Source organism: Larimichthys crocea, chromosome XIII (genome assembly GCF_000972845.2).
Source record: "Larimichthys crocea isolate SSNF chromosome XIII, L_crocea_2.0, whole genome shotgun sequence".
In the NCBI taxonomy this organism is placed as follows: Eukaryota; Metazoa; Chordata; class Actinopteri; family Sciaenidae; genus Larimichthys; species Larimichthys crocea.
The window spans coordinates 29,441,352-29,451,286 of NC_040023.1; positions in this window are offsets into that span (position 1 = coordinate 29,441,352).

Here is a 9,935-nt window from a genome sequence, read left to right on the forward strand (position 1 = left end):
TCTTCTTTTCTTCTTCTCCAGTGCTCCAAAGCTCTCAAAAAACCTCTTGGTTAGATTAGAGGACCTTAACCAAGAAACCAAAATCAACTGTGGCTATGAAATGGGAAATAACCAGCAGTCTCCTATATTAAAATTGTCCACAACCTCCTTCCTCTGTGGACTTTCACACTCTATAACATCACACTCTTGCCTCCTTTGTGAGCCATAATTCCTCATGTTCCCGAATCAACCATTATCTATATTTTATGGCATTACACTCAGGAGGGCAGCGATAAACATAAACATAAAACTTACCCCTGGTATACACTGACATTTATCTGAAGGAACTTAAACTGTGAATTCAAATCAGACTGTGTGTGAAGTCGTTATTTTCTAAACCAACACAATGCAAGTTGGGAGGCAGTGACATAGGTGGATCCCTTGTAAAGACCTATGTGTGGTGAACACCCCAACATTTACCCCAACAAGTACGTTCCTTGTTAGAATATCACACCTTCTTTTCTTGTCTTCTGGATGGGGAACCTTGTTCAGATTTCAAAAAATATTTTTCATTCCTTAACTGGAAATTTGTTGAGTGACTGCAAAAATAGACACAGATAAAATCTAACAACCAACAAATATGCACTATATTTCTAGTTGTGCATCTAGTGTTTCAGTAAAAACATAACAGTTCTGCTTTTTAAATGTAATTTTTCAAATAGTTTCTATCATTAAAAGGTCACTGCAGCTTGCAAATACTTAATAAGACAGTGATCTTTATGCTTGGTACTGGCTTCTCACTGCATCTCTCTGAGAAGGCTGTGGATGTCATAATGATGATGTTTTAATGTCTTGAGTACACACTTATATCAAGGGATGATAGTCTCAACTCACCCAGCATATGCACTTCCACAAGGACAGGCTGGTCTCATCTGCCTGACTCTGACGAGTTGATTTAAGCCACGTCATCCAATTTGCTGACCCCTGAAGCCATGTTTGTGTTGTGATTATGAGACTCCCAACACTTTGGTGGAGGAAAAACCACACAGAAAAGAAACATTCTCTTGGCAGCTAGTGTAATCAATGTGGCAGGAGTTTTGTGGGTATTTTGAGAAAAGAAAAATACTATATACATGGTTTGTTCAAACTCTCCTCCCTGGAAAGTGCCCTCTTACCTCTTGTAGTTTTACAAATGACTTTAAAAAAGGTGGATGTGCCAGGGTTCAAGGCGGACTGTCATAAAAAACATCAGCAGTCATCATTTTTTCAAATGCCTAGAAACAATGTATTTTTGCAGTTCTTTCATATGGAAGAGATCAGGGTGGATGGATAGGGTCAGCTAAGCCTGTGACTTGGACACGTAAGACCACTGTTCATTTTCTCTTTGACAACAGTCAACATGGTTTCTTTTAACCATGACTGCGATCTTTCTCTAACCTTACAAGCTGCCTTTACACCTGCAAACCTCGAGCATTGTTGCAACAGATCAGGAAATGGTCATTAGAATCATTTTTGTAGTGGTCATTTGTGACCACTATCTCTTTATCTCTCACTACCTTCAGATGTTATGACCTAACCTACGAACCTGAGAATCTTGTCCATGTACATATCAAACAGATGTACACATCAAATAGATGTGTACATGACACCTCCAAATAGATGTGTACATGATCATGATCATGAAATGTATGTCACCCTAGCACACCATAAATATGTGAAACATGGATGGGGAATCTGTGACATCATCCACAGGTTTCTGAAGAGCCGTTGTAAAGCTCAGATTGTGTTGGCAGTCCTGCCTCTGTCATCTCTGGGCTATTCCAAAAATTGGGCATAAACAATGGAGTGTGGGTGGAGCTGAGGTGGCCAGAATGAAGCCTGGGTCATTCTGGCCACCTGTGACGGCACCCACCTGTCAATCAAAGCGGCCACACTCTTAATTGAGATTGACTTGTTCTGTATCCAGCCTCAAGTGGCTGTTTGAGGAACTGCAGTTGTATTCACTTTACTTCACTTCCACAGAGGTGGACACTTGTTGCACACTTACAGATGTGGAAAGTAAAATCCAGTTTAAGGAACTAAATGTAATTTGGAGCAATAAAAAGTGTGTGATCACCTGTCTGATAAGATATTGTGTATATTTTTATGTTTATGCATGTATCAAAGACTTGTTGACCCATAGCAGCCTTTGCTGTGATGTTTTTGACCTACACTTCCCGTAGATGTCTTGTCATGCTAACCATGACATGGTTGTGGGCTTTTTTCTTGAGCCACTGGATGTTCCAAAAGCTTTCTTTAAAGCTTTCGAGAACAGAATTATGGAAATAAAACACATGAAAGCCAACCACATCTCTTCCAGTTTGTAGATCAGGGAGGAGGTGAGAGGCAAACAGATGGGAATGTATAGCACGTGGGTGTTTTCAAGTGAAATAAGCTCTAATTATGCTGTAAAACACAGCCAGAGGCAGTTGAGAACAATGCAGGCCCTCCGATGGCAGACAGTGTGACTTAAACACTATCAGCTGTGCTCACACTGTCAGCTTATTCAACCACTGTTTACACCCCAAATCTGGCCCCTCTCTCTCTCTAAGTCATTATCAGTCTCTCTTTACCTCTCTTTATCTCACTCAGTGATAGTGAAGTGTGGGAGAGTACATATTTACCTTCCAAAGGTGGAAAATTTCACCATCACTTGTTGGTAAACATGTGCCTCACTGTTATCAGAGCAAATAGAGTTTATTGCTCACAAATACCGCTGCATGAGGCATCTCTAACAGGAAAAATAGTTAGATTTTTTAAATTATTCTGTATTCTAGAAGAGCTATTCCACATTCTCACGACTCGGATTCCTGTATGTTTACAGTAATTTAATAATACGTTTTATGTCCTCAGATTGTTATATGGACATTGTCCGTTTATGATAATTACCAGCATAATACAATAAACACGTGCAGGTGTTGGGTCAGATGCATGGTTAACTAGAAGTGCAAACCTCCACCTAGGTAATTTGTTTCTACTCCGGGTGGCTGTTGTGTTTTGCTGTGTGTTTTCACGGCACACAGTTCACTTTAATTATGACAGGTTTGCACATGTGCATCAGATTCACTTCATTTTACCGTACACATCGGTGCTAAAGTTGACTTACCTCTCTGCTGCAGTGGCTGATTTAATGAGTTGGAAATAAATGACCTCCCGATTACTGTTTGGTTGCAGTTGGGTGAAGCATTGTGGGGAATAATTTTGGTTTAGTGGGACCAGAGATCAGCTTTTTGCTCAGCCTGGAGTTTGGAGATACCAGAACAAGCTGTATACACTTAATATAGCTGCTATAATGAACTAAGAATAGTTTCTAGCTCTGTTATCTGTCTCTTTAGCTGCTAAATTCTCCACTGTGTTCACCAGCCAGTTTCTAACTGTGTCTGTCTGCTATCAGAGCTTTTTACTGACAACAGCTGCCTGCTGCTGGAAAAGAGGTTGATGAGAGCAATGAGATAGAACCAAAACAGTAAAGCTTTGGGTTGTAAAACCAAAACATTGTCACTACTAACAACTTATTTTAAATTACATGGGGCGGCGTTTAGCTCAGTTGGTAGAGCAGCCTCCCCATGTTGCTGTGGAAGCCCAGGGTTCCAATCCGACCAGTGGCTCTTTCCCGCATGTCATTCCCCATCTCTCTCTCTCCACATTCCTGTCACTCTTCATCTGTCTCTATCAAAATAAAAAAGCTTGAAAAGGCGCCCCAAAAAAATGACACAGTCATTTGATCCATAGTTTGTATTAAAAATATTGCTTAGTGTAGCTATTGAATTCCAGGAGCAAAGGTTAACCACTACATTAACCAAGAACCAGCTTGGGGTGGCTGTGGCTCAGGAGGTAGAGCGGGTCGTCCACTAATCATGCCATCGGTGCATGCATGTGTGTGAATGGGTGAATAAGATATGTAGTGTAAAAGTGCTTTGAGTGGTCAGAAGACTAGAAATACAATCCATCAACAACATCTGTCAATACTCCACATTTGATGCAAGTTCTAAATTATACCTAAAGTTCCTTAGATTGGAACAGATCTCCTATTTTTCAGTTTGGGTAATTTAAGAAACAATTCAGATGTTTCACTATCAAATAACATATAGTTGGTTGTGGAAACACTAGACAGATATCTAAAGGACCAGTGTATAGTGTATTGGGATCCAGCAATGTAGCTGCTAATGGCAACCCCGTCGCTTCACCCTGCCTTCCTAGTTTGAAGGGGAAACACATGTTACCCCGCTGCTCATCGAGCTCCACTTGCTACCTGTAGCAGCAAACATTAAATTCAAATCCCTTTTTTGTTAGTCACTTTGGATAAATGACTAGATATAAAAGGCTCATTCTAAAGTAACAAAGACATAATGATTCATATTTTCAGGTGATTAAACACTAATAAAAACTGTTTTGCATGTTGAATTCCTTTTCTGCCATAAAAACAGAGTCCCACCGATCTGTACCTTTATGTTAATTTACATTGATTTACATTGACAATTAATTTACTTACTCTACTGACATACTCCTTTTTAAATGATTTTTTATTAAAAGAGAACTGGGGTTACAAATCCCACCTACAGCCCTGAAAACTCTTGGGCCTGCCCTGCATCTGAATATCAGCCTGTGAAAAAAAAAGTGACCAATGCTTGGATAATTATAAAGTAAAAGCTCATAAAATCCAAATAAAAACTGTTATTTTCCCTGAAACTTACACAAAGTAGAGTTGTTAAATGTAAAAGTCAACTCCACCAAAAGTAGACCTTTACCTGTCCAATGATGATTAGATTGTCCGACCTGACCTCCCAGGGCTGCATGTGATATCATTAACACCCAGTAACAGTAATTAATAAACTCTGCTCTAATTTATTAGGACTGTCAGTGACAAGGCACGGAGCAATTAGTACAAGCATGCTACTTCCATTAATTACCACAAGTGCAGAACATTTAAGAAGCTATCATAGGTCAGACTCATTATGGAGGACCGTTTTTAGTGTCAACTCCATTGTCTTCTACTTGTTGTTGGTGCTCAAGCTGAATGAGCACTGATTTTATATAACAGACTGGATGAACATGGTACAGGATGTGATTATTGGTCTGAGAGAATAAGGCTAATATGTGTTAGTCCTTCTCTCATTACTTATTGTGGCTCTAAAAACCTAAATCTTAAAAGTAACTCATAGTTTCATATACAGATATTCAAAGGTATGGTGCACTCTTTGTTTTATCAAACATTATTTATATAACAGGAGAAAATAGTGCATTTGTTGAGAACTATTCTGAGTGGTGAATGAATCCACATTTGATGGGTGTGTAATACTCTAGTGAGTATTTGTGTCAACAGGACAGTTTGTGTGGGATCAAGTCAAAATAAACTAGTTTGTGTGCTCACACGGCACCCAGGGCAACAGTGTGACTCACTGATGTCTTTAGAATCATTTTTGAGCAACAAAATCGGAGGGAAAAATATACATCAGGCTGTTAAAGTTTGTTGGTTACTTCTATACAGAGAAAAATAGACTACGGTCAGCTTGAACAGTTACAATGGATGGAACTTGTTTAGCATTTGGATTTAAACAAAATCTGCATATATATGTGTATATTAAGGCAATAATATAACAATTTAGGGCATGAAACGAAAAAAAGGATGGAGGAGAAGTGAATTATGTGGCCGGAGTGTTTCCATAAGTTTGAGATTGCTGAAAAAAAATGCCAGTTGGAATCCATTAGTGAGTCCAATTAGGCTTTTCCTTTTCTGGTATATTTTAAGAGCTGCAGAGTCTGTTAATACTTTTATATCATATTATAACTATTCAGTGCTTTTATATGTGCTGTATATTTATAATTGTTTGTTTTTGTTTGGCATTGTAGCATTCTTTAAGATATATTGTAGCTTGTTGTTTGTATTCTATTTTTTTCTCTGTGTCTAAGTCAAGTTTTGAGAAGTGCTGTAGAAATAAGTTCAGAGCTTAATTTCTGAGCCCTGTTGGAATTGGAAGAGCTACAGAGAAACACTTTCACCTCAGGGTATTTTTACAGCGTCAGCTGGCACTAAACTTCTCACCCTGAGGACATTTTTGAAACAGAAGCCTGCTTTGACAGGCGGGCTCTGCCCTGCTGCTGGTCTAATGGGCTCTCAGTTGGTTTTGTCCTGCTGAGAGTTTCTTTACAGGGTCGCTCATGTAGCCCCCCACACTGACAGTGCCATTCCTGCTTTACCTCCCCTTCCTGCTGATCCACCACAGTGAACGGGAGAGACTGCCACGGCACTTAGGTTGCACTGACATCTCTGGGTCTCAGGAGACACATACAGACACATTCTTGGCCTTTAGATGCTGTTTGACTGATGAAGCCAGAGATACACAACATTCCATGTCATTTAAGTTAAATTGCTCTGATGACTGAAATCATCGGTATTTTCCGTATTCACAAATGGATAAAGCAGCAAGATCAGCCTAAAATCATTAAAGGGACGCTGCGAACAAAAACACTTTTGCATTTTATTTTGATAGTTATTTAAAACATTCAGCAAACAATGAATTTAATAACTAAATTGTGACACTGAATAAAAAAGGAAATCTCCAAAATGAGTTGTCTAAGTGATTTATTGGCCACTGACCTGCAGTGAACATGGATCTGAATTAGACACAGCCAATCAGGCTGAGCGCAATCACCTCAAACCTTTGAGGTACAATCGATTGGTTCAATGATGAGTGAGCCCCTCAGCTGGGGTCAGATGTGAAGGGTCAGGAAGACCGCCAGTAAGAGACCAGGAAGCCGTGCTCGTTCACAGATCTCACCTTTCACAAAAAAATGTATTTAAAGTTAAAACATTTAGAACTGTCCATGAAAATTAAACATATGATAGTAAAATGTAAAAAGTTTTACATACTGCTGAGTAAAATCCTCTGTCCTTATCACAGAATATTTGACTTTGTATAATGTGAAAATAATGATGCACCCACAGAGGATTATCAGTCAGCCACACTCCTTGCTAATATTTTAGTTTTTGGGCCCACTGGGCTTCATTCAGCAACCGTTCTGAAGAAGAGATTTTCTCTTAAAAACTCTTTTTTGGGGATTTGTTCTTAGGTAAGACCAGAATCTGTGCACACTCACACACATTTGTGTGCTGACATGTGCATACAAAATAATTGGTTATGGCATTTTCTTTAATTCTACATTAGTGTAATATTATAGGATATTAATTACCATTTATCATATTTTCATAATTTGGCATATATCTTTTAAGACAAGTAAACACTACACCAACACTTCAATTCATATTAATCATGTTAGTTGAGACCCATCCCATTCAATAATCAGTAATTAATTTCTAGTGACTATTAGTAATTAATGTTTCTCAAGTATAGTTGTGTGTGTGTGTGTGTGTGGTGAGTGAGTGAGTGAGTGAGAGAGAGAGAGAGAGAGAGAGAGGGTGTTGTCTCTCTCTCTCTCTCTCTCTCTCTCTCTCTCTCTCTCTCTCTCACTGTGTGTGTGTGTGCACAGCCGTGTGGTCACATGCCCTCTTACAAGGATTGGCCAGGCTATGCTAATTAGGTAAGTAACTAAGTGTCAGGCCCTTTAAAACTGGGCTTCATCATTTTAAGAACACGGGTGTGAACAATTCTGAACACTTTTATGAATCTTACCTTTCTTAAAAACTGATTTAAATATAATAAGAAATATTAATAAACCAATGATATGTTACCAGTCCAGTACCAAGCAGCAGAGAGTCTAATTGTTAGAAAGTTTAAGAAGCTGATTTTCCGCAGAGGTAGAGGAGAACAAAACAGAGCTGAAAAGATAATGAATATTCATCAGATCAAAGCTCCAACTAATTTTTAATTTATGCTCTGTTTGCTGTGTAAATAGGCAAATTATTGCTGACAGGGTAACCACATCATGTTGTATTTTTAGCATGTTCTGCTGCCCCCAAGTGGTCAAAAAAACAATGCAGATTTTTAAAATATTCAGGCTATGAAGTGAAAGATTAGAAACATATTCCACAAATGATCACTGCAGTATTTTCATCTTAACTTTAAGTTTTACTTTAGAGTTTCAGGGCCATTCAATCAAATAATTCAAATGCAAATCTTCATGTTTACATATCAACATTTTCATTCTTATACATTCAAGCAGTGAAACCTCAGTCCAATAGCTGTAACTAAAACGACAGATGACTTTGACTTGTGCACACTAAACTGTAACAACTGATGTGTTTGGCAATAATTCAGCGTCCGAGTGACGCAAAATCACATTGAGCGGAAATGGTTGCCAAAGCCATTTACGCCTCGTATGTCGCCATGGAAACTCCCTGTGCTTGTGGCATCATGAGCCGTCTGGTCAACTGACCCACTGAAGGAAACACAAGGCGGTATGCCACACATACAACCATATGGCAGCATGTACTGTATGCATTGACAACCAATGTGCCGCTGGGAAATAACTGTCAGCAACTACAACAAACAGTCCACTGGGTGTGGATGTTATGAGAAGGCACTGGCAATAAGACTCAAACACACAGAGGAAGAAACAGATGGACATTAAGGTCTAATGGGTTGCTGTTGGTACAAACCAAGTGTTTTTTGCCTTCACAGCTCTGGTGTAAATTCCTGGCACAGATGGAGAGCCCTGCAAGACGTCAAAGGAAACCATTGTTAGTGTACAATGATACTATACAAAAATATATGTTGAACATTTAATCATTTGCATACAGTAATGCAGCTTTAATCCATGTCTACACTGTATGGCTGCATTCAAAAATCCATCTGCAGTGCTGGCTGTAAGACATTTGTAGCAACTTGTTGCTGAAATAAATGTGAAAGCTGAGCCTCGATGAGCCATCTCTTACCTACTTACCATTACATACAGAGAATCGTGTGGTCACAGATTCAGGAAGAATTAGTCGAGTGAGCAGATGAGGAGAAAACGCGGAAGCACAACAGTCGTCAAACCTGAACCGTACCATGGACAGTGCCCCGAGGTGCCAACTTCAGCGTTGATAAAAATTTTATTTGGTGTTCTCAGATTTTCATTTATTTGTTTTTTTTTTTAACTTTTTTATGTAGTCTCCCCTCAGCCCATCTTTTTCTTTCCTCTTACACTCCACAAACACATGTGCCTCAACCATTCTTACTATCACAGCTTGCATATTTTTTATGATGTATATCTCATTATGTTTTTCTTTTGTTGTGTTTTGTTTAATATTATCATGTTTTCTCTGACTGAGGACATCAGACATTATGGTTTTTGATGCTTACAAACCTTCCCCGCTGTCTAATTCAATGTATTGAACTCAGTCGACTCAAGAAGAAAAAAAGGAATTATGTAGTGTATACCTGGTAAATAGAGTAAACTGGTGCAGGCTATAAGATGAGTGGACATGTGTGGGGAAAATAGAATGAAAGGGTTTTTATCAACACTGCTTAAGAACAACGCTTCAGGCAAGATAATGATGACAATTAGTCACTGTGGATACAATCTTTTCAGGCAAACACTAATCTAAACACTCTAATCCAACTAAAAATCTTGTCTACATTCACACTTCACACCCTGTCCTTTAATTTCCACTCCGCTGGGTCTCGTGATCCCTGCTTGTCCTGGAGAAACACCCCACCCCCCAAATCCAGGGGTCTGGTGGCCCCACAGGGCAGACCGGTAGTCCTTGGCCAGTGTTTGTGAAAGGGCCCCCAAGCTACCCCTCACCGTGGCAAATGAGGCGCGTGACTCATCAGACCAAACATGGGATTAGCTGGTAATGATCTGGCAAATGGTTTTGAAATAATAATTATCTGCCCCTGTGTGGATCTACAGCAAGAAAAAAAAAAGATGGGTTGAGTAACGAGACAGAGATAGAAAAAGAGGGAGAATGCAAGAGGAGGCATGCTGTGGGAAGAGAAGGGTAGTAGTAAAATGCAGCACTATAGTTCACCAGT